The sequence below is a fragment of the Macrotis lagotis genome, chromosome 1 (assembly GCF_037893015.1).
Source record: "Macrotis lagotis isolate mMagLag1 chromosome 1, bilby.v1.9.chrom.fasta, whole genome shotgun sequence".
NCBI classification, from domain to species: domain Eukaryota; kingdom Metazoa; phylum Chordata; class Mammalia; order Peramelemorphia; family Peramelidae; genus Macrotis; species Macrotis lagotis.
The window spans coordinates 171403711-171428153 of NC_133658.1; the positions used below are offsets into that span (position 1 = coordinate 171403711).

General features: G+C 38.7%; 2 long non-coding RNA genes across 10 annotated transcripts in view; one reads left to right on the forward strand and one right to left on the reverse strand.

Annotated features, from left to right (window-relative positions):
* Positions 1-7557: 7557 nt before the first annotated feature.
* LOC141504414 (uncharacterized) lies at positions 7558-23962 on the reverse strand. The gene is made up of 3 exons (XR_012473363.1): positions 23821-23962; positions 19054-19130; positions 7558-7627 (listed from the first exon to the last, which is right to left on the reverse strand). It is a non-coding gene; the product is annotated as an uncharacterized LOC141504414 (long non-coding RNA).
* The window catches only part of LOC141504412 (uncharacterized), a 135483-nt gene continuing 129181 nt past the window's right edge, over positions 18142-24443 (forward strand). For 8 of the 9 annotated variants that reach the window (XR_012473356.1, XR_012473354.1, XR_012473359.1 and 5 more), the window contains exon 1: positions 18144-18286. This is a non-coding gene — a long non-coding RNA (uncharacterized LOC141504412). Of the gene's footprint in view, positions 18287-24443 lie in introns of all 9 variants that reach the window. The other variant, XR_012473358.1, reaches the window with a different exon arrangement.

Consider the following 24443-nt stretch of genomic DNA (forward strand, 5'->3'; position numbering starts at 1 on the left):
TTTCCTACCTTTCTGGTTCAGTCTATTCCACTTTATGTTTATTTGCTATTTGGAATATAAATTATAGGTTACTGTATTAAAACTTCCTTGATGCCTAAGGTCTTAACATCCCACTCAGGTCCAAATTTCTTTCTTCTCAGTGAGTTTGAACTGTTTAAAAAAAGAGATGCACTATTATGTTCTCTTTTAAAAATTTCTTTTATGTTTTCTTTGTCATAGTTTCCCCCTTTAGTTCTAATTCCTCTTTCACAACAAGATTAATATGGAAATATATTAAACATGACTGTACATGTACAATTTTTACCTGATTGGTTGCTGCTGTGGGTGAGGGGGTAGGGAAGGGAGGGTGGTAGAAAACTGGAACTCAAACTTGCAAATGAATGAATGTTGAAAACTACCTTTACATTTAATTGGAAAAAAAATTTAATTTAAGAAAATTACAAAAAAAAGGAGATATACACTTATGCCATTCAACAGTTTTTCCACTTATGTCCAGTCCTTTGTTATCCTATTTGGACTTTTCAAGGCAAAGATATGAGAGTGGTTTTCCATTTCCCTCTCCAGTGGATCCATTTTGTCAGGCAGTCTGAGTTTAGGTGATTTGTCTAGGGTCACCCAGCTAGAAAGTGTCTGAGGTTGGATTGAACTCAGGTCTTCCTAACTCTGGGCCTAGTTGCTTTATCCACTGACCCACAAGTTTTGTGTCCTTTTTGTGTTCATTTGAAACTTACCTCTCTCTATATATAGTTACTATATATACATAGTGTGTATTATATTGTTTAACTTTTATTAAATGATTTGTGTTCTCAATGGGTGGGGAAGGAAAGGGAATTTGTATCTCAGAATTTTAAAAAATGAATGTTAAAAATTGTTTTAATATATAATTGAAAAATAAAATATTTTCTAAATAAGTTTTGGGAAAAACAACAAGAGGCACATACAATATACTGTCTGGTCTTGGCTTTTCCTAGTTTATTCAGAGCTCTCCCCTCTGGGAGAACAATCTCATCATTTTTTTCAACCTGCCTTTTCAAAAGGAAGGGACTCATCCTTTTCTAATGATTTGATGTAATCAACCAAAATATTGGTTAAATTGAAACTTTCCCTGATATCACTTGGTTTTTATTGACAAATTTCCTTTCCATGCAGGAGACAAATATAAACACCCAATGAAAACACCAGCAAAGTATATTTCCTGGGGGAAAAAAATGTTAAATAAAAAAAAGCATTTCTTTTAACTGTAGCAAGCAGCTAATTATGTTTCTTTCCACCTTTGCTGCAGTGCTTCCATTTTAAAATAAGATGCCTGGAGAGTCAATCCAAAGGAATGAAGAATGTATCCCCAATGGTGGAATTTCCAAAACTATGGTGATTATGTAAACCCTGAGGAAGCAGAGATAGCTAGATGGGCAATAGATAGAGTAGGTTAAATCAAGCCTTAGATATTTCCTAGATATGTAAAGGTAGAGAGGAGAAGCAAGTTATGACTTCAGAGTTTTGACCTTATCCATGAATTTGCTTTGTTGCTTTGTGTGGCCAGCATCATTCAGTTATCTGGCAGTTCCTTGTCCTTTCTGTTGGAAAACCTGATGCAGTAGAAGTCCATGGTGGTGGTTGAAGCATGTCAAGCTCTTCTGTTTCTATGCCACTAGACTGATAATAAATGCTTGTAGCACCTGCTAAATTTGTCACCCCGAGGCAAAGCATCAGTCACCCTGTCCTTGTATGGTTCTGGATATATGTCATCATCCTTCAATGTGATTTCATTAACTTGGATAGTCGCTCCTGCTACCAGTGCAAATCGCAACCCTTCTATGACTTTTCATGCTTCCCTGTTCTCCATAGGGGACTTATGACATCAAAAGTATATAAAATTTATTTATTGTAAAAATAATTTTACCTTTTTCAGTTCAAATGCAATGCTTAATTCCTTTAAATTCCATATTAGTTTCTGCATCTTTGTCATTTCCATTATCATTTTTCCTTAATGATCTTCCTATTAACTATCATCTTTTGTTTATTTTAAAATTTAGTTTAATTTTTTCTATAAACAAAATATTTTTTCTCTCCCACCCACATGCTGCCTGCTCACAGGGAAAAAAAGAAAGGAAAATAGAATTCTGATAAAAAATATGCAAAGTCAAGCAAAACAAATTCTTATATTAACCATATACCAAAAAATATGTCTCAGTCTGCACCAAGTTCATCACTTCTCTGAAGGTGGGTAGCATGCTTCATCATCAGTCCTTGGGAATCAAACTATTAGTCATCTTCATGGCCATTCATTGGCATTAAAATTGCAGCTTGAGGCTGCACTCGGGTTTTCAATAAGCCAAATCTAAGAAACAAGTATGACCTTATTGGCTGATGACTTCTGCATTGTGGGCTGGACATCACCCCCCTCACAATCTTTCTTTTTTTTTGATGCTGAGAGCAGAAGTAGCATCCTTACTCTCTCTTGTCCCCTGACCCCAAGTTCAAGTTCTGAGTTCTGAGTTAGGTATAAGAGAGTTGGTAATGATTGCTATTCCCATGCCCCTGACAGGCTGCTACTGCATTGGTTTTATATATCAGATAGAAACTTCTTTATTCCTCTATGTAACCTTTCTGAATGAAAGGAGAAAACCTTTCCAGACATATGTCCTGTCTCTTTCCTCTACAAACTAGGTTTTAGCCAAACTAGCCTCTTTCATCCACCTGCCAGTGGATATGCCTGGACCAGGCATATCTTTCTTTCCCTTCTTTGGTTATTGAGTTACTAGTCATCATTTAAAATCCAACTTGAAATTCAGCACATCCACAAAAACTTCTCTGATCTCCCAGGTCCATAAGCACCTTCTTCTCACTGAGCCCCTGTTACATTTGACACTGAATTTGGACTTCTCTCATATGATCATCATGTTTGTAAGCCTCCTTTCTCAATCTGTTCCATACACTCCTCTTTGTCTTGTTTAAGGGGATGGGACCCTGCAAGGAAGAGAAAGGGATTGGGGGACAAGGGAAGAGGCAAAGTGGATCTGAGAGAATTGATCTAGGATCTCAGTTGACTTATGGGCTTTTTCTGTGTGTGTGTGGGGGTGGTGGTGGTGGTGGTGGGGAAGCAAAGGGGCTAACTGACTTGCCCAAAGTCACACAGCAAGTAAATTTCGAGTCTATGAGGCTGAATTTGAATTTAGGTCTTCCTGACTCCAGGGCCAGGGTTGTATCTATTGCTCCACCAGCTGCTCCCACTTGTAGGCTTTTTCAAGGAGAAAGAACTCCAGTCTTCTAAGTGTTCTTAACTTTGGAGTTCATGAACTTCTTTACAAAATTTTGATGATAATATTTCAATATAATTGACTTCCTTTGTAACCTACATATTTTATGCATTAAAGACAAACCATTTTGAGAAGGGCTCCTACAGCTCAGACAGCCAAAGAGAACTATGACACAAAAGAAAATTAAGAACTCCTTGCACATTGAGAAATATAGCCATGGGTTGAGACAGCTGACTTCTTGTCCTATAACTTCTTTTCTGGTGATGAGATCTTTACGGTGAGGAGAATTTAGCATGAGTTGTCTCAAGGTAAGTGGTGACTGTATGTAGTATCGGCATGAACTCAAAGAAGGAGCTTCCTTCCAAGCCAGATTTCCAATGGAACCAAGGGCCAGCATGGTCCTTATGGAGAAAACAGACCAGTAAGGGCAAGGAGAGACTGTCAGAATCTTCAGCACCCAGACCAGTTGTTTGGCTCCATGTTTGGCTCCTTGCCTCCTTTATACGAGAGGCTTGAATCTAAACACTAGAACTATGTTTTCTTTTTTTTTGGGGGGGGGTTAGATACTATATTTTACCTGCTGAAAAAGACCAGTAGGTTTTCTAGAAAGTAGCTGCCAGCACATAAGTCATTCTGAATATTTAATGCATTTGGTTTTATTTCTCTTCCTATTGTGATGGAAAAAAACCTGACAACACCAGCAAAAAGCTCTGAATATTGTTAGGCTATAATTGTGAGTAAATATTCTTTGAAACACTGAAGAAAAGAGAAAAGGCATGGAATTTTCTAGCAAGGGGTGGTGCCATGAGCTAAAAGTCTAGTTGGATAAATTCACACATATTGGACCTTTAGATTTATGAAAAAGTAGCCTACTAGAGAGGTAACTTCTCTGAGTAGCTCTCTGAGCTCTCTGCAGAGCTTGGCAATTGTCCCTGGAGCATCTCTGGTGTTGAATGAGATGAATAAACTTGAGATGAGCTTGTAACTACTGATGGTCCTTTGCACTTATTTCTGAATGAGATCAGGCAACAGGGCCTCCTCAGAGATAATACAACATTGTACATTATGGTTACCCCTGTTTTTGTATTTCACTGAGCAGATTACAAAGAGGGTAGAGACCATATCTTGTCTAAACTTCACATCTTCCCAGCATCTGTATAGTGCTCTGCAAATCATGGACACTTCATTAAAGAAGAACATAGGAATTAAGACCTATCTGACAGCTTTTTCTCAGTTTTCTATCCTGGATCTTTATCTAGGTCATGATAATATCCATAGGTATTTGTTTTGGGCCCTCTTCTCTTGTCCCTGTGTAATATTTTTCTTGGTGATATCATTTATCAGCTCCCATAAATTTCATTTTTATCACCAAGAAAATGATTTAGCCTTGCCCTTTTCCCTGACTTTCAGTCTTGCATTTCCCTCCCTCCCTCCCCTCCCTCCCTCCCTTCCTTCCTTCCTTCCTTCCTTCCTTCCTTCCTTCCTTCCTTCATTCCTCAATGCCTCCTTCCTTCCATCTCTTTCACTCCATTTCCTACTTTTTGACATTTTCCTTAGCTATCTCTCATATTTAGATTACTCTCCCTCCCCATCTATACTTCATTTCTTTCAAAATTTAGACATATGGATGTGCAAAAGCCATTTAAAACTAAATGTGTCTAAAAATAGATCTATCTTCTCCTTCAAACTCTTTCTCCTATTAGCATTGAGGGCATGGCCATCCTCCAAATCCCTCAGGCTAATTATCTAGATTTCATCTTTGTCTTCTCTCACTCTCTCAACCCCTATAACCAAGCAGTTGTCAAACTTTGTCAATTCGATATTTGCAGCTAATATGGGTATTTCCCCTTTTTTTTCCCTTGAGCCCTAATAGTGCAGGTTCTCATCCTCTCATACTTAGACTATTGCAGTTGCCTTCTGATTTTTCTGCTTCAAGTTTCTTCCCATTCCTATTCATCACTGTGTTATCAAACTGATCTTCCTAAAGTGTTAATTTGTCCATGTCACTCCCTAATATAGCAAATGTATTCCTCCCAGCGTCAAATAGAAAACCCTCTATTTGACTTTTTAAAGCTTTTCCTAACTTTCCAGTCTTCTTACACTTTATTCTCTTTCAGAGGCACTGAGCTTTCTGTTTCTCACACAAGATAGTCTGTTTCCCTTCTCTTCATTTTCTATGTCTGAACCCATGCCTAGAATACTCTCTCTTCTTCATTGTTTCCTGGCTTTCTTCAAGTCCCAGATAAAATCTCACCTTTTCATTCCTCAACTGATAAATGGTCAAAGGATATGAAAAGACAATTCTCAGAAGAAGAAATTAAAGTTATCTATAGTCATATGAGGACCAATAAATTATTATTGATTTAGAGAAATGTGAATTAAAACTACTCTGAGTCACTACCACCTCATACCTAAAAGTTTGATCAGTGACTAAAAAGGAAAATAATTAATGTTGGAGAGGAATGTGGAAAACTGGAAGACTAATGCATTGTTAGTGGTGTAAACTGATCCAACCTTTCTGGAGGGTGATTTGAAATTATTTCAAAGGGGCAATAAAACTGTTCCATATTTCATCCAACAATACCACTACTAGGTCCAATAGTAATATATGGACATAAAAAAGGATAATGTACAAAATGTACATGTACAAAAATGTTTATAGCAGTTCTTTTTGTAACGGGAAAGAGTTGGAAATTGAGGGGATGCCCATCAGTTGGGTAATGACTGAACAAACTGTGGTATATGAATGTGAACACTATTGTTCTTCAAGAAATCATGAGGGATGGGACTTCAGAATAACCTGGAAGGACTTGCATGAAGTGATGCTGACTGGAGTGAGCAGAACCAGAAAAACATTGTACACAATAAAAGCAGTATTGGGTGATGATCAATCATGATGGACTTGTTCATTTCAGCAGTACAATAATCAAAGATAATTCCAAAAGATTTGCAATAGGAAAAAATATCCATATTAGGAAGAATTCTGGAACTTTCCTGAGAAACAGATAAAATTTTACTATATTCAATTTTTAAAACTTGTCTTATATAGTATTTTTTCTCTCTAATGTTTTTCTCATTTTGATGTGATTCTTCTTTTACAACATGATTAAAGTGGATCTTTGTTTAGCAAGATTATACATGTATAACCTATATTAGATTGCTTTTTGCTATAGGGGAGGGAGGAAAAAAATGTGAAACTGAAAATTTGCAAAATAATGATTATTGAAAATGACCATTGCATGTAGTTGGAAAAATAAATAATTTTTTTTAAAAAAGAAAGAATATCACCTCTTTTTTGTTTTCCTTTTCTTTTTTATTAATTAATTAATTAATTAATTTATTATTGCATTTTGAGTTATTTCCCTCCCTCCCAATCCCACATTAACCCACCAATGAACAATTACTATTTCTCCATTTATTTAACTCTAATTTTATATGTTTTATAATTATGTTCACATAATTCTCAGGTTTGTCTTAGCAGGCATACTCCTAGGTGTTTTGTATTGTCTATAGTCATTTCAAATGAAATAATTCTTTTCATCTCTTCTTTCAGAGCTCTATTTTTTGTTGTTTAGTCATTCAGTCATTTCTGACTCTTGATGGACCAATAGCCTATCAGGTCCTTCTATTCTTCAATAGTCAGCCCAAGTTCACATTCATCAGTTCCATGACACTATTCATCTCATCTTCTGCTCTCTCCTTCTTGTGCCTTTAATCTTTTCTAACATTAGGGTCTTTTCCAATGAGTCCTATCTTCTCATTATATGGCTAAAGTACTTAAGATTTAGCTTCAGTAGTTTGTCCTTCCATTGAATAGTCTGAATTAATTCCTTTAAGTATCTGAACTTCCTGCTATCCAAGGGACAGTTAAATGTTTTCTCTAGCACCACAATTCTGAAACATCAATTCTGTGGGTCTGCTCTTCTGATAGACCAACTTTCACTGTCATATTGGAAAAATCTTATCTTTGACTTTGACCTTTGTTGGCTAGGCAATATTTCTTCTTTTTAGCATGCTGTCCATATTTTCCATAGCTTTCCTTCCAAGGAGCAAGTGTCTTTTAATTTCATGGGTGCAGTCTCCAACTGCAGTGATCTTTGAGCCCAAGAATATAAAATCTGACACTGCTTCCATTCTTTTCCTCCTATTTGCCAGGAAGTGATGGGATCAGTTGCCAAAATCTTATTTTTTTTGATGTTAAGCTTCAAGTAAGCTTTTACACTCTTCTCTTTCACCCTCACCAAGAGGTTTCTTAATTCCTTTTCACTTTCTGCTGCCAGAGTGTTATCATCTGCATATCTGAGATTGTTGATATTTCTCCCCAACAGCTTTTGATTCATTCAGTCTGGCATTTTATGTGATGAGTTATTCTGCATGTAAGTTAAATAAATAAGACTTTGGTGGGTATATATAAAAATGCTATATGAAAATATATAAAAAAACATTACCTATTTCTATAAGAAACTTTTCTCAGTCACCATAATGGTTATATCTACCCTCTGCTGATTATCCCAACTTATCCCATCTATATCTTGTTTACACATCATTGTTTTGGTGTTGTTTTCCCAGGTGAGAACCCTGATGGCAGGGGCTACCTCTGCCTTTCTTTGTTTCCCTACTGTTAAGCACAGTGTCCTGGCTTTTAGTAATAGTAATAGTACTTTTAATAAATATTTGTTGATTGTTCTGGAATAGGAGTTGAAAATGGCATTAGAAAACATTTTGAGCCAATTCCCATAATTTGCTGATGTGAGAAACGATTTGATCATAGTTACACTAAGCTAGTGTTAAAATCCATCTTTTCTTATTAAAAATTCAGTATCCCTTCCATTATAGCATTATAAAGGAGGGAAGGTACATGAATTGAGGAGAAGAGGAGACAATGACAGAGAAAATGAGAGAGGGAGATAGATGAAGAAGATGAAGAAAAGAGAGAAAGAAAGTGAGAGGAAGAGTCAGTATTTATTACCTTTCTACTTCTGTATGAGGCACTGTCCTAGGCACTGGTGATACATTGAGATATTAAAAAAAGGTGAAAAGGACAATCCCTGCTTTCTAGGAGCTCATTGTCTAATGGGAGACTCCATGGAAACAACCATGTACAAACAAGCTATATGCAGGATAAACTTGAAATAATCAATAGAAACAGGCAGAAGAATTAAGGGGGATCAGGAAAGGCTTCTGGAAGAAGATGGGATTTTAGCTGAGACTTGAAGAACGCTAGGGAAGCTGGGAGGTGAGGATGAGAAAGGAGAGCATCCTAGGTATAGGAGAAAAATGGTGAAAATATCTGAATTCGGGAGATGGAGTGAAAGAGGGAGAAATACAGAGAGGGAAGGAAGAAAGAAAGAAAAAATAACCAGCAGATGTGTTTAGTTTTTGCACTAAGCAGAAAGAGGAGTGGGGATATTTCAGCTTCATATGCCACTTATACAATAGAGCAGCTAGGAAAAAAATATGTAAATAAGCAAATTCTTATCATTTCTCTCTTTGGCTAAGTCATTTGCATACCTAGAGGGATAACTCTTGCAAAACAGCCTGAAAAGGATCTCATGACTAGGTAGTAATAGCTGGGGCCAGGAGCTCAGTTCCCTCTCTAGGGATCAAGTGTCAGAAGTGCAGGTTATACCACAGGCCACTAAACAAATGTCTCATTGCCCTCTGAAGGCGTGAGTCCCACATGAAATTGAACAAACTGTGTTTCTTATTTCTCTTTGTTCCATATTTTTATGTTGGGAACTCAGAATAGATTTTTTTAGATGGTAAGAAGAGCTTTGTGCTTTTATTAAGAAAAATTTTACTCTACTCTCCCCCCACCTCATGCTCCCTTTCTTTCCCTTATCACTCCTAACCTAGGAAAAAAAGATGGACGAATTGATTATCTAAAATCTGAGAGAGAATAAAGAGAATAAAATAGGTCCATATTCATTAGGGAATTTCTTTCTTTTTTTTAATTTTTATTTATTTATTTAGGCAAATGGGCACAGCTAGGTAATTATTAAGTGTCTGAGGTCACATTTGAATTCAGGTACTCCAGGGCTGGTGCTCTATCCACTGTGCCACCTAGCCACCCCCATTAGGGTATTTCTTAAGGATCCTTAGTATGGCAAAAGAAATAGAATAAATTTCTGGGTAAAATAGAAGAAAAAGATAGGAAAGACCCAGTTCTAATCCCAACTTTGTAACTACCTAGATTGCTTCAGTTATGCTTCTTAATCTCTTTGGGTCTCATTTTATTCATCTATTAACTGGGTAGGATGAGCTAGACAACCTTTAAAGTCTCTTTCAGCTCTAAAATTCTATAACCCTTGATTTATGAACACTTCACAAATGATGAATAACTTCGTTTTATAGTTGGGACTCTGTTACTCTTCCTTCTCTGTTCTATAATGCTTATTGTCTGTATACTGGTATTTAGCATGTTCTGCCTTTTTTGCTGGTTAACTTTTCATGTGCATGTGTCTCCATTTACCAATTATGGTGAACACTCTTAGAGTTTGGCATGCTTCTCCATATCTTCCACATCAGCTTGCCATAATGGATAGAGAGTCTGAGAATCTGGAAAAACCAAAGTTTAAATCTTATCTATGACTCATATCAACTATGTGATTATGGCAGATAAGTCACTTAACCTCTCAGTGTTCCAGGAAACTCTCTAAGACTAGAAGTTAGAGACAAATTGTAGAGCTGTATTGGTGAAGACTGAAAACCAGATCAAACCAAAAAACCTCCCACAATGCCTAGCACCAAAGACAAGTTCAGTGAATGCTTGTTGATTGATTGACTGAGGCGTAACTACAGGGCCAGTAGTTCCTCATTCTGAACTCCCCCCACCTTCCATTCCTTTTTTCCCTATCAAATAATAGAGGACTGTGCCTTGATTTATATGATGAATATATTGCTTAAAAGTTGGATGAAAATGAAGCCATATTTTAAATGCACCATGATATTACTAGTTAAAGGAATCCTTTTTGGAAAGGAAAATCAAGAGCAATAGGTTGCTTTTATGAATTTCGATTTTCATATACAGGCAAATCTTATTCTCTGCAGGTCATGTGTTCCTTACTTTTTTTTAAAAAGCTAAAACCTATTTTAAATGCATTATAAGAAGTAGCTGTAGAAATGCTGTGTTGAATCAATTTTGAATTGATGAATGATGAATAATTATTGTATTTTATACAGGTTTTCACATACTAAATTTGCTTGAAGTCAATTTCAACTGCACACACTCTCTCCATCTTCTCCCTTTCTTCCTTCTCTCCTGTTTCTTCCTAATCCCTTCCCTTGAAGCTAACAGACTCTGTTGGATATAGTAGAGCTAGGGAAATAGGCCTCATACTAATTTGACACAGGTCTCAGAGAGGAAAGCTCAGAAGTCAGGTTTTCTAGAGCCACCTCTTGCTTAGGCCTCATCTTTGCTACCCCTATAAATTCTTGGTCTTGTTTAGGATGGAATAAGTTGCTCTGGAGGAAAACATATCGAGAGATTGTGGTCCTGGGGTTCTGAAAATTCCTAAGGATCATTGTACATAGTGTCTGATTTGGCAAGCTTTTTAAAAAAATTCAGTTTTTCTCCTTCAATGAAAAATTTTCTCTGCTTCTTATTCCTTTTTTCCAATAAAAGAAGAAAAAGAACAAAAAACTCTAGAGATAAATATGTACAGTTCCTTCTCTAGGGATCAGGTGTCAGAAGTACAGGTTACCCCACAGGCCACTATACAAATGACTCATTGCCTTCTGAAGGGGTGAATCCCCCATGAAATTGGACAATTGTACTCCTTATTTGTAGATGGTAAGAAGAACTTGGTGCTTTTTATTAAGAAATACTTTACTCTACCCCACACACAACCCCTTTCCTTCCCCCTACCACATTTAACCTGCAAAAAAAGATTGAAGAATTGATTATCTGAAATCTGGGAGAGAAAAAGAAAAAAAAATTCTGACATTAGTCATGTCTAAAATTAAGTTTTCTCTCCCAAGATGGCTAATATTTTTCATCATTTGTCTTCTGAAATCCTGATTGATCCTTGTGTTATTCAAAATTCTTAAGACTTTTACAGTAGTTTTTAATAACTATATTATTGTTATTGTTGTGGTTCTGCTTACTTCATTCTGCATCAATTCATACAAGACTTCCCAAGTTTCTCTAAAACCATACTTTTTATATATCTTTTAGAATAATAGTATTCCATTCCATTCACTCCCCAATGGATGGGTATCCCCTTGTGTTTCCAGTTTTTTTCCTACAACCCATAAATATATGTGTATGTGTATGTGCATGTGTATGTATATGATGTGTATGTGTATGTGTATTTATGGATCCTTTCCTTCTTTCTTTAATATCTTTGAGGCATATTTAGTACTAGTATTGCTGGGTCAAAGGGTATTCACAGTTCAATATCTTTTTAGGAATTGTTCCAAATTGCTTTCCAGAATGTCTGAATCAATTCACAGTTCCATTAGCAATGTATTCACATGCTAGTTTTCTCACAGCCCCTCCAGCATCTGTCATTTTCCTTTTCTGAGTTTACTTTTCCAATCTGATGAATGTGAGGTAGAAATCATAGTTGCTTTAATCCATAGTTCTGTAATTATTAGTAATTTGGAGCATTTTTTCATGGAATGAAATTTAATATTGCCTCAAGTATTCCATGAACAATTTTCATTTATAAAACAGCCAATCTCATTCAGTGTTGTGAGGCTCAAATGTGATCACGATAAAGAATTTTGTGAACTTTAAAACACTTCTATTGAAATGTCTCCTATTGTTATCCTCTTCTACTCTGACAAGCCTTCTTCTTTGCCAGGCTATACAGAATCTTCCAGGAACTTTCAACATCAGGCTCTGGTATCTGGCTACAACCCTGAACTTTGCCACAACTTTGGTATCATTTCTCAGAAAGTGGAGGTGTTAGCCCAACTTGGGTAAACAGTCCAAAGTCCTTTTTTGAGTAAGCCCAGGCTGATTGCCCAGACTCCCTGGAGGGGAGGTGGTACATGGGATTTTCTCCTGATTTCCCATGTTTACTAGAGGTGTGATGATTTTGAACAGCATTCAGATGGTTTGTACCTGAAACCTTCAAGGTAGCCTCATGTAGGGAGTGGTTAAAAGGGACACCCACATGGTTGTGTTTGATGGTATATCTTGAATTAGGCTCATTTCTGATGAACTCAGCATTTGTCTATTATCTCTTATTTGCCCAGTTCAGGGCACTGTCCGTGATATGAAAGAGGCAAGAGACAGGATTCTCAAGAAACCAGCTGGGGAGATAAAACTTATATTAGACAGCAAGGCAAGAGAGTTGTTAGTAATAACAGTACCTAATATGTGAACAGAGTTTTACAAGTTATAAGGCATTTTATATACATTATCTAATTTTAGTCTAAAAAGAAATTTTGAGGTAGGTAGGGCAGATATTATTAATCCTCATTTTACAGTTGAAGAAAGTGAGGAAGACACAAGTTTTATGACTTGCCCAGGATCACACAGCTACTGAGACTAGATTTGAATTCAGATCTTGGTCTAGTGCTCTCTATTCACTTAAAGAAATGTCAGGCAAGAGCTGGAGGATTGTTTTGCTTGTTTTTTTGGAAGGAGGTTCTTCCTAGCTTCCCAGAAATAAGACCACACAGGCAGCCTCCTATTACACCTGTGGACAGGGCTGACTCCATTGAGGCAAAGGAGAAGAGAAAGGGAAGACAAGGGAAAGCACTGTTCATTAAAGATCAGAGGGGAAAAGATGTTGGAAAAGGATGCCCAAAAAGTCAGCTAATTCCCAGCATCCCTCACCAAAGCACAAGGGACTCTTGAACTACGGGTAGAATTTAGTAAGATGTGCTTCAGGCCCCCGTCCTGGAGGCTGTTGTTTTTCCTGGCATACTCCACAGCCTCTCCTCTGGCTCTCCTTTCAGCCTTGGAGCACAGGACAGCTGTTGCCCCCAGCCTGGTGGTCCTTCTCCCCTTGTGACCAGGCTTTCCACTGTTCCTGCCCTTGGCAAGCTTATTTTTAGCTGCTGAGAACAAAGTACTTTGTTTGAATAGTACTTCTCTAGCCCCTGGGGAACAGCCAGGGAATGCTCCCAAAACCAATAATCTCTTTCCTATGGGCTCAGAGTGTGAGCACCTGCCTAGTTTAGAGAACAAGACCAAAAGGCATGCTACCACTTTTCCCTCCATGTAGCTTCTCCATGTGAGCACTGGTAATGCTCTTCCTAAAGAGGAAGGGGCTGAGGAGTTTGAGTAGTTTAAGGAGTTCAAGTTGGTTTGGATGAGGGTGTTTGAAGTAAGAAAGAAGGCTTAAGTGGGAAAAGAAGGCCAGAAGATTTTCAAAAACCTTTTCTGGATCACTTTTTATTAGATTGTGAATTCCTTGAAAGTAGGGACAATTTTTTGCTTTTTTTTTGGTAACCCTATTTACAAAGTAACAGTGTTTGGCACAAAGTTGGTATTTAATTTTTAGATAACTGATTTCTATCCCAGGGCTGCCTGGACTTAAGGAAGCAAGTCAGGGAGCCTTTGGGTTCAAGAAATTGGACTCTGAGAGGCAATTCCAGTTCTCTATAGTGGGTTATACTTCTGAGAGAGGCAGTATGTTACACAATAAAAAGGATACTGGCTCTGGAATCCATGAAACTGGAGTTCATATCTCTCCTCTAATGACTAATGACTATAGGGAGGTCCTTGCATTTTTCAAAGGCTATCTCCCAAGTTTCCCAAGTATTGATCTTCTACATATTTACCCAAATTAATGACCTTTCTGACATCCATTTGCCACCCCTAATTCGCTGCTTATTGAGAGTGGCAGGAAGTTGAGAGAACCCACTAGTCTTATCCTGGTTAGTGGTGCAAGCCCAGAGCTTAGCTCTATTTCTACTAATCCTGAAGGAGCTGTCATAATTTCAAAAGAGGCTTTTCAAGTCAGACTGTGCTCCTATAAATCCCCTTCCGGCTGACTAGAAAGAGTGTGGGGGCTGGAGGACCAGGTATGCCAAATAAGCCCTTTGTTTGAAATGTCTAACTAAGCAAAACTGTCTGCAAATGTTCAAGGTCTGAGCCAAGAGCACCCACACAGAACCAAACTCCACATCCCAACACTGCCCAGCTTCCCCCTGACCGCTCACCTGCCCACACAGGACAGAGAATTCGAGGCTGCTTCAGTCTAGAAAGACGAAAGTCAGAAGAGAGTGGAATCAAGGGATTTAAAATCACAAAGGGAACATGGAAAATGCAGATTCATTCACCAGATTCTACAAAATTAGAACCAAGACACCAGTCCCTTGAAAGGTAGTTTTGAGACCAATTAATGGAAAAATTACTTGACATTCCAAGGATTGAATTAATAGAACTCATTCCTCCAGAGAGATCTATTTGCCTCCTCCAAACTTCCCTCTTTTAGTACAGGAAATCATAATTTCAATCATTCAGGTTCCTAACCTTGGAGTCATTCTTGACTGAATTGCTCCATGTCATTCCCCCATCATATCCAATCAGTTGCCAACTATTGTCTCCTCAACAATTCTCACATCTGGCCCCTTCTTTCCACTCACATAGACAACTACTAATCTAGTTTAACCTTAATTATCTCTCACCTGGACTATTGCAAGAGTTTCCTAATTGGTCTCCCTGTTTTCACTCATTTCCCTTTCAAACTCATCTTCTGAACAGCTGCCAAATTAATATTCCTAAAACATATGTCTGACTATTTTACTCTCCTCCTCTAAAATTCTCATGATTCTCTATGGATCTCAAGATAAAAACACAAACTCCTCAGTCTGGTATTTAAAGTCTTCCATAATTTAGCTCCCTCTTCCTTTTCCAGACTTACTCATTGCTATTTCCATGAGTGCATTCTTTGTGCTAATGAAAATAACTTATTAGTTGTTCCCCAAAGTCAACATGCCATCTACCATATTTATCCTTGTGCAGAGGCTGTATTCCATGTCTAGAATGTTCTCTCTCCACCTCTGTCTTTTAGAGCCTTTAACTTCAAGGATCATCTTGGGTGCTTCCTCCTGATTCCCCCATTGTTAGTTCTCCACCCCTTCCCCTTGAAATGTCTTTTTAATTTGCTTATCTCTGCACATGCTATATTCCTCTTCAGTTCCTCCATTAGAATGCAAGCTCCTTAAGATTAGGGAGAGTTTAGTTCTCGTTGCCATATCTTTCTCATAGAAGATGGTTTAAAAAGGCTCATTGATTTGAATTGGGAGATTTCACAGGCTGAAAATGCAAATATAATACAATATGACATATTATATTAGACATTTATTAAGTATTTAGTTTGTGTAGAGGATACAAATAAGAAAAAAGAAAGAGAATCCCTATTCTCAAGGAGCTTACAATCAAAGGGGGGAACCACACACAAGTGGAAGCTGAAAATTCTGGGACTCAATAATGGTAGAGTGGAATCCAAAGAGATGGGAATGGAAAAAGGAATAATCTTCTTTCTGTGGAGGTTTTGGGAGGAGTTTTTTGCTCCATCTTCCAAACCTCCAGGCAGAGGCATCTGAGGGTACTGATGAGGTGAAATCTCTGTGATGATACATTTTCTGATGTTAGTTTTTCCCAGGATGGTACACCATGGTGGTGGAGTCCAATCTGAGAAGTGTAGTTGATTTGAACTGAGTTTTCAAAGGATTTAGAGTCATTATGGGAATTGGTCTCTAATGGAATATTTAGAGAATCTAGGAATGTTTGAGGTGCTGGTTTCTGGCTTGCTGAAGTTGAAGAGCAAATATGTCCTCCTCCCTCTACGTACTAGTTGGGTGATCATGAGCAAATCATTGTTTATCTTTGTAGGCCTGGCAAATAGCATGACGTGTTGGGAATGGTAAGTGTTAGATAAATGTTTGTTGAACAAATGTTGAGTTTAAGTCATTTGTAGCTTTGGGGCCTCAGTTTCTTTATTAGTAAAATGAATAGGGCACATTAGGTCAATGGTGGCAGATACAAATAAAAATGGTGACCACTAAATTATAAAGATCCCTGTGGGCTGCATATTGATTTAGAAAACCACATGTTTATATATTTCTTTTTTAAATCAATACATCGGCCCATTAAAATCAAATAGCAACTATATTTCAGTCTTGTTAAGGCTGTATTCAGGAGTTTCATGAGCAAAAGATGTGGGGCCAAAGATTATGTGTTTGATATCTCTTTGTCTGATGATCTTTAAGGTCTTCTTCATGCTATACTTCTGGCTTTTTAGACTTTCTCTTCCATGTCTCTTTATCTTAGCAGCACCTTCTGCCTCTGCCCCTTCTCCCTCTTATTGGTGAGTTCCTCCCAGATCCTTCACTTTAAGGAGGATTGACCGTGTCTTTCTTAATCTTCTCTCCTCTCCAGACTACACAGGTAGGTCCCACATCATAGAATATGTGTAGAATGGACCTTATAAATCCATTCTAGGAAACCTGAATTAGAGATTCTCTGGTTACTTCCAGAAACTCAGAGAAACATGTGTGATTCAGTGTTGAAATGACCACTCAATCCCTTTGGGATGTCCGCGCAACCCCTTGAACTTCAAGAACTTTTAAAGAAAAGCGATCCACCCAGCTAGGTGGCATAGAAGAGGAAGTGCTGGGTCTAGAGTCAGGCAGACTCTTGTTTAGTTCAAATCTAGCCTCATACACTTACTAACTGTGTGACTCTGGGCAAGTCTCTTAACCCTGTTTGCCTCAATTTCCTTATCTGTAAAACAAGCTGGAGAAGGAAATGGCAAATTACTTTGGTAACTTTGTCAAGAAAAACCTTAAATGAGGTCATGAAGAGTCAGACAACAAAGATTCATCTTCAGCCTCTTCCCTTCCTGGCTGCATATTTTATCTAGACTTTTTTTTTTTTGGTAAGACATTTGGGGTTAAGTGACTTGTCCAGGTAACACAGCTACTGTCAAGTGTCTGAGGTCAAATTCGAACTCAAGGCCTCCTGACTCCAGGGCTTTTTGCTCTATTCTCTGAGCCACCTGGATGCTCAATCTAGACTATTTTAGCTTATCCTGGGAAAATCTCTGGGTATATAATAAGTGTTCCCATGTGGAGATTTGAGCCTGGGCTTTAGTGTCCCAACCTGCTTTTCTTCTTTGTGTTTCCTTTCCTGAGTATAGGTGACTGAAGAGATATCCCAAGACTAGACATGTCCAGTGGGACACTATTTGGGATGACTCTTTTGGACCTATTTCATACATGGTCTAGGCACACACAAATACACACACATATATATGTATTAGATAGGTAAGATAGATAGATATAGATATAGACTATAGCCTAACCAGCTCCACCATGTGCTTTTCCATTGTCCTCTGGTTAATCCTCAATTTCCATTCTTCAGAGGCTGTAGTATTCCATGACTCATAGACATACAACACCGGAAAAATATTGGTATAAAATGATGGGTCTTTGTTTTGTAGATAGCTTTGAAATCATTAAAAGAACTTTGTAATTTTCCAAAGGCAATCCAGTTTCCTCTCCTCCTTCTGTTTAATTATAGACTTAATTCATTGTCCATTTGTAGGGAGGGAATATACAAGGCTGGACCAGCTCTCCAGATAGCATATTATGGTCTGAACCAGTGGTGTCAAACTTAAATGGACCATATATTGACTTAGAAAGCCATAAATTAATATTTTGTTAAAAATTTCTCAACTATGTTTTAATTTGGTTCATCATCCTTAGTAGTTTTGCACTTGTGGACAGGCTTAAAGATATTAAATGATTACCAATGGGTCCAAAGCTGAAGCATACCAAGATAATAGGTGATCTTCATTCTCTTGGTTTTTCTTTTGTGAGTCACTGGCTCAAATTCTTAATGAATCTTATCCAGGAACTTCTACAATGTGTCTAGGCTTGATGCCATCAGCATAGTGGCATCTACTTCCTTAAAGCATAGGATTGTTATAGAGGGTTGGGTTACAAGGACACAGAGGAGGGAAAGTTTCTGTTATCTAAATGAACAATTTATCCATTTGGGGAATGGGAACAAGGTTTGAATCAGCGGTGTGCAGGGGCCAGCTCATGCTAACTCCTACCAGGTATGTCGAATTCAACATTTACACTCTAGAAATCAGCAAATGATACAAAATAGAGACTTGATTTATTCTCTTTTTAAGTTTTTTTTTTTTGCAAGGCAATGGGGTTAAAGTGGCTTGCCCAAGGCCACACAGCTAGGCAATTATTAAGTGTTTGAGGTAGGATTTGAACTCAGGTACTCCTGACTCCAGGGCCGGTGATCTATCCACTGTGCCACCTAGTTGCCCCCTGATTTATTCTTTAGTTGATTGTTTAGACTTAAGAAAACAAGAAAATGTTAATGAAGATTAAATTGAATTGCATACTTATGAATAAATTCTCCTCCTGCTCCCATGCTCTACTCATAGATCTAGTTAAATATTTACCAGCATACCCTTGACTTACTACTCTATGGCCACAGAACAGTTCAAAGTTAAACCAACCTTGGTCAAGCCATCTGGGTACTTCAATTTGACATGAAGGGTAGTGGTGGTAATGGATAATTATACCTTTTGGGTAAGGATTACAGACATGAATGGGGAGTGTTAGAGGAAAGAGATTCTAAAACAAGGCTCAAGTAACAGTTTTCGTTATATTTCTCAGTCTGCATTTTTATGTTATTTTCTTCCTGGTATGACTAGAGTGTTCAAGTGGTCTGAGTCCTCAAAGGATAATTTAGGGAGGTGGAGAGTAAGATGGTGGAAGGCAGGATATCTTCAAGATGGAAGAGACTCAATGCTTTAGATAAGATCTGTTACTAATACCCTGAGAACAAAACATCTTCACTAACCTTTTATGGATACAGAAAAAATCCTGCTCCACAGAATCAGAGTCGGAAGAGGCCTCATGAGGTTTATATGGTGCAACCTGAATGTAAATAAGAAACCATTATTAAAAAAATACTTAACAAATGGCTATCCAGTCTCTCTGCTTGATGACTTCTGTTGAGGAAAAAGCCATTACTTCCCCAGGTAGCCCATTCCATTTATGGATAATTGTAATTGTTAGGAAAATTTTCTTTACATAGAATTCAAATTCATCTATTTGCAAAGTCCACCTACTGCCTGCTGAGAACAAGAAGAAATCTAATCTCTTTTCTATATGACACTCTTTGAATATTGGAAAACAGCTAAATTTTCTGTTTTTTGTGTGTTTTTTTTTAGTCCAGTTTCTTTGACTGATTCTCTTAAGACTTTATCTAGAGGAACTTTGTTTCCTTGGTTGCCCTCCTTTGGACATTCATCAACTTGTCAATGACCTCCTTAAAATGGTACATATAACTGAGAACAGTATTCTAGATATTACCTGATCAGGGTAGAGAATAATGGGAACCCTGAGTATTCCTCCTCTGAGTGCAGTTTTTTTGGGGATACTTTAAATCAAAATTGACCTGTATTAAGAAGTGACCATATTTAAATCCATTCCAGTGGAAGGACCTTATTGAGTACTTCCTCCAATGGAGCAAAAAATCTATCCATGCCATTTTTGTCATATATAATTTTATTTCCACACTCCCATAAACCTTACACAGAAGATCTTTTCAACATACCGGAGGCCTTCTCCTAGGTCTTTTAATATTATCTGTGTGTGTAATAAAGCATTTAAGTTGTCTTTCTATAACTCCTCACTCTTACTAAATGATTGTCCCCCTCTTCTTTCCATCATACATCTCCCACAAACACATATGTATATATATTGCACTCATACAGATAGTCATCTTTGTATGTATGTGCATACATATTATTGTGTAAATGTACATATATTCATATCTATCTTCATTTCTTATGTGCAAGGTATCCTTGGTGATAAGTTATGTCCTTTTATAGGTTTCTTCATTGCCTTTTGGGTCCCTTGCAAATATGACTTTGGAGATTGAGATATTCTATAATTCACAACCATATAACATCATCCAAGGAATGTTGGTGTTAGGAAAAAAAGCAATTTATTGCATCTGAATCAATGTGCTTTAGAATCTGGTATATGATGATTATTATAGCACACTTGTTTTTTCCCCTGGCTGTTTCTGTGATTCTACAGAGAATGATAAAGATTGAATTTAAGATTTCATGGGTATAGAGAACACTCTGAGAAGGGAACTCTTTCCACCAATAGAGGTCAGCATGTTTTATGTAAGTTATCATTTTAGAGAGCTATTTGGAACAAAAAGAAATTAAATGCCTTGCCTAAGGTCTTGCTGACTTTGAGGATACTATGTGATTGCTACTAAAAAAAAAAAAACCAGTTCAATTTATAGACTCAGAACTTTTAGAGTAGGAGGTTAGCCGAGTGTATCTATGTGAGGTTATAGGTCCACTGAAGGATATTGATATCATTTATAATCCAAATTCAACCCAACCTCTATTATGGTGAAGAGGTGAGGCTAATGCAGAGCTCTGGAAAATCTGAAAAAAATGGGGCTCACTGTAAAAAGGACTGAATTAGGAGTCTCCTCTCTGCACTCCCTCTCTGACTCTAGCCTATCTGGATATATTTAAGTATTACTAGCCTCTCTAAGTCTTAGTTTCTTTACCTGAAAAAATGACCTCTGTGGGTGTGTTGTAGTAAGTTTACTTGGCTCTGGTTTTCTCAGGTTGTTAAAATTTCAAGGCGAGCACTTCCACCTTAGATACCATAAATACTTCAAATAAGCACTTGATTTATTGCATTGTTAATTGTCTCTAGGACTTAGAAAGTGATGGAGAAAATCTTAATAACGCAGATCAAATGCAAAAGTGTGTTATGGATACATCTCCCTTTTCCCTCCCCAGATCTGGTTGTTAAACATTTATCAGCACACCGCTAGTTCTAGGATTCCTTCTTGACTTGAAATCTATAATTTGGGTTTGGTTCTTGATCTTCTCCCAGTGCAACCCAGGTGTCAGTAGTTTGGTACCTGAGAAGAAGAGACCACAGAGCACCTCAGGTATGGGTATCAATGAACAGCAACAATAATAATAGTTCACATTTCTCTAGCCCTCTTGGGTTTACAGAGGGCTGGGCTAGCTGAGCTAGCTCTCAGCCGCCTTCCACTCTGATATTTAGAGTCTGATTCTGCTCCTCTGATCCCATGTGGTGCCTGGTGGGTTGTGGGAGGCTGGCTAAATTTATTGATAGACCCTGAGCATCCCTTACCCAGGCAGCAATATGAGTCAGGAAATGATTAAGTGCTTAATAGTGTGGTTCACAGACAGCCAGTGTCTTTTGGAGCTCAGAGAGGGAGCTGGAAGATCAAGGAAGGTTGGAATAGACCCTGAAGACTTCTTGGAGGAAGTGAGACTTGAGTTGGGCTTCAAAGGTTAGATAGAAGGGTCTGGAGGGTATGAAGGGGGCAGTAGGTTAGAGTGGACATGGTGTGTTTATAAGATAATGAGGAAACTAATCTGGAACCCTCTCTTTCCAGCCTTTTCCTCCCTTAGCCAGTTTTAGAATCCAGTTTAGGGCTTGCTTCCTGTACCAGTTTGGCTACGGTCCTAGTCTTAGTGTGATCCATTCTGCACTGACCGCAGCCTAGGGTAGCTAAAGTTATTAGTCCTTGAGTGTGGTAGGGTCTGTGTTTCTGTTTTCCTCCTGTATCAGAGTGGAGTAATCTCAACAGATTTTAGAGTAGAAAAGAACCTCTGGAAATCCTGGGTGAGTGGCAGGAATAGAAAGAAAGAACCACGATCCCTATTTAACTAGCAGATGAGAATTTAAGTGGCTTGCTCATTGTAGATTAAATGATTTGCTCAAGGTCACACAGGCCTCCACAGGGGATGGGTCAACTGCTTCTTTTCCCCTAACTTCATTCTGCCACTAATTTCCAGATGCAGATGAGGTTCACACTAGGGTATGTCTGTGCATATTTATGAATGATTAAGAGCACTGGTAGAAGCCCAGGGTTAGGTTCTCTTGCCTGGGGAAATTCTCAATTCTTGTCTCTCCAAGTCACGGTTGAGCTGCTATGTTGTCTTCTTACTTCTGGTCTCTTAGCAGTATTAAAGAAGATAGTGAAGGTGATGGTGAATTTTTTTTCTTCCTGGGGCTTTAAGGTTTACAAAGCATTTTCTTTGCTCACAGCAATGCAAGTAATTTGAACACCATTGCTCCCATTTTGCAGATGAGGAAACTGAGGCTTGGAGAGGAGTGGGCACCAGAGTCTCAAAGCTCCTTATAAATTCTGTATGCACTCCACCATTCTCTACCCAACTTGAATTTGGAAATAACAGAAATTAATAATATGAGCTCACATTTGTATGGTATTTCAAGATTTTCATGTTTTACAGATATCTCATTTTATCTTCATAACAACTCTAATAGGTAAATTCTATTATATATCCATTTTATAGATGAGGAAAATGAGACTAAGAGTGTCTTGGCCAAGGTCATAAAGCTACTAAATATTTGTACTTGGATTTGAATTCAGGTCTTCCAGATTCCAGGTCCAGCATGCTTTCCACTGAGCCAACTAAGACTCATAAGTGTTGCTATGACTGTTTTATTGTATGTTCTAATTTACCTGCTCATTTTCACAGTCCACATTTCCAGTGTTACTCCCATTATTTTTGACTTTTTTTTGCAAGACAATGGGATTAAGTAACTTGACCAAGGTCACATAGTTATGGAATTATTAAGTGTCTGAGGTCAAATTTGAACTCAGGTCCTCCTGATTCTTGGGCCTGTGCTCTCCACCCATGGAATCACCTAGCTGCCCCTATTTTATTGTATACTCTAGACCTCTTGAAAAATCCAATGAATTCTGTTACTCTCGCTTTGCTTTGCAAAATATTCTCTTTGGAGTTTGAGTGATATGGAAATAAATCTGTGTAGCTCCTTATTTTTCCTCTCTACCCCCTCACTCCCAACCCAAAATTCCTTTTAGGATGCCTTTGATTCCTTCATCTCAGTTACCTTCTACTTGAAGCTCCAGCCCTTAGTGTCCTCCTTCTCCAAATAGTTCCCTCATTCTTTCCCCTCCCCTCCCCTCCCCTCCCCTCCCCTCCTCCCCTCCCCTCCCCTCCCCCTCTCCCCTCCTCCCCCCTCTCCTCTCCTCCCCTCTCCTCTCCTCTCCTCCCCTCTCCCCTCCCCTCCCCTCCTCCCCCTCCTCTCCTCCCCCTCCCCTCCCCTCTCCCCTCCCCTCCTCTCCTCCCCTCTCCTCTCCTCCCCTCTCCTCTCCTCTCCTCCCCTCTCCTCCCCTCTCCTCTCCCCTCCCCTCCCCTCCCCTCCCCCTCTCCTCCCCTCCTCTCCCCTCCTCTCCTCTCCCCTCCTCTCCCCTCCTCTCCCCTCCTCTCCTCTCCTCTCCTCTCCTCTCCCCTCCTCTCCTCTCCCTCCTTCTTGTCTCTTGTTTTTCTTTTCTCTCCCTTCTTCTTTCCCACCCCTCTCTCCCTTCTCTCCCTCTCTTTCTTTTTCCTTCTTTTCCAGCTTTCCTCATCCCACCTAGCACAATCCCAGGTCCCTAGTGATCGATGAATAAATGGTTGTTGATTGATAGCCTGATGCTTTCCTGAACTTCCTGAAAGCTCTCTAGTTCCTCCCTATTTCTCCATTTCCCCCATTCCATTCCCACCCCCAACTTCCAGACCTGTCATTCAGGAAACATATGGAGCTGAAGTTTCTGGCAAACCACAATGCTGTGGTTAGTTTGCTTCAGGACGGGCTGCACATATTCTGAATGTGGTTCCTTCTCCCTTCTACCCTGAGGCATCTGGGATATGAGATGGATGGCGCTCTATATATAACAGGGCACTGACAGCAGGAGCCCAGGCAATAAATAATGGTGGCTAAGTACTTCGGCAGTGCTTTGTCTGCAGAATAAAATTCCTAATCAGCTGCATGCATAACCAGGGTATTGGCAATGAGTCCTGGCTAGTCTGTACTGGCAGCATTAGGAATTAGACCTTGATATAGTACCTTAGTGGCTACCGGCTCTACAGAATCTGCAAGTGTCTAAGTTACCCATGGGGGAGTCACTGAAACTCCTTCAAGCTGTATTCTCTTGGAACCCACTAAGGAGTCACTTGGTAAATCATGGTTCTATTGGGATCCATCTCTTATACCCTATGGGCCTCCTCTTTGCCTGTAGGAGGAAGGCTTAATTTCTTAACCCCTTAGTGCCTCAGAATGAGCAAACTACTTTACAAGGCTGTTTAGAGTAGAGGGTGAAGAACCAGACTCAAACTGGAGAAGGGATTCAGGTCCCACTGA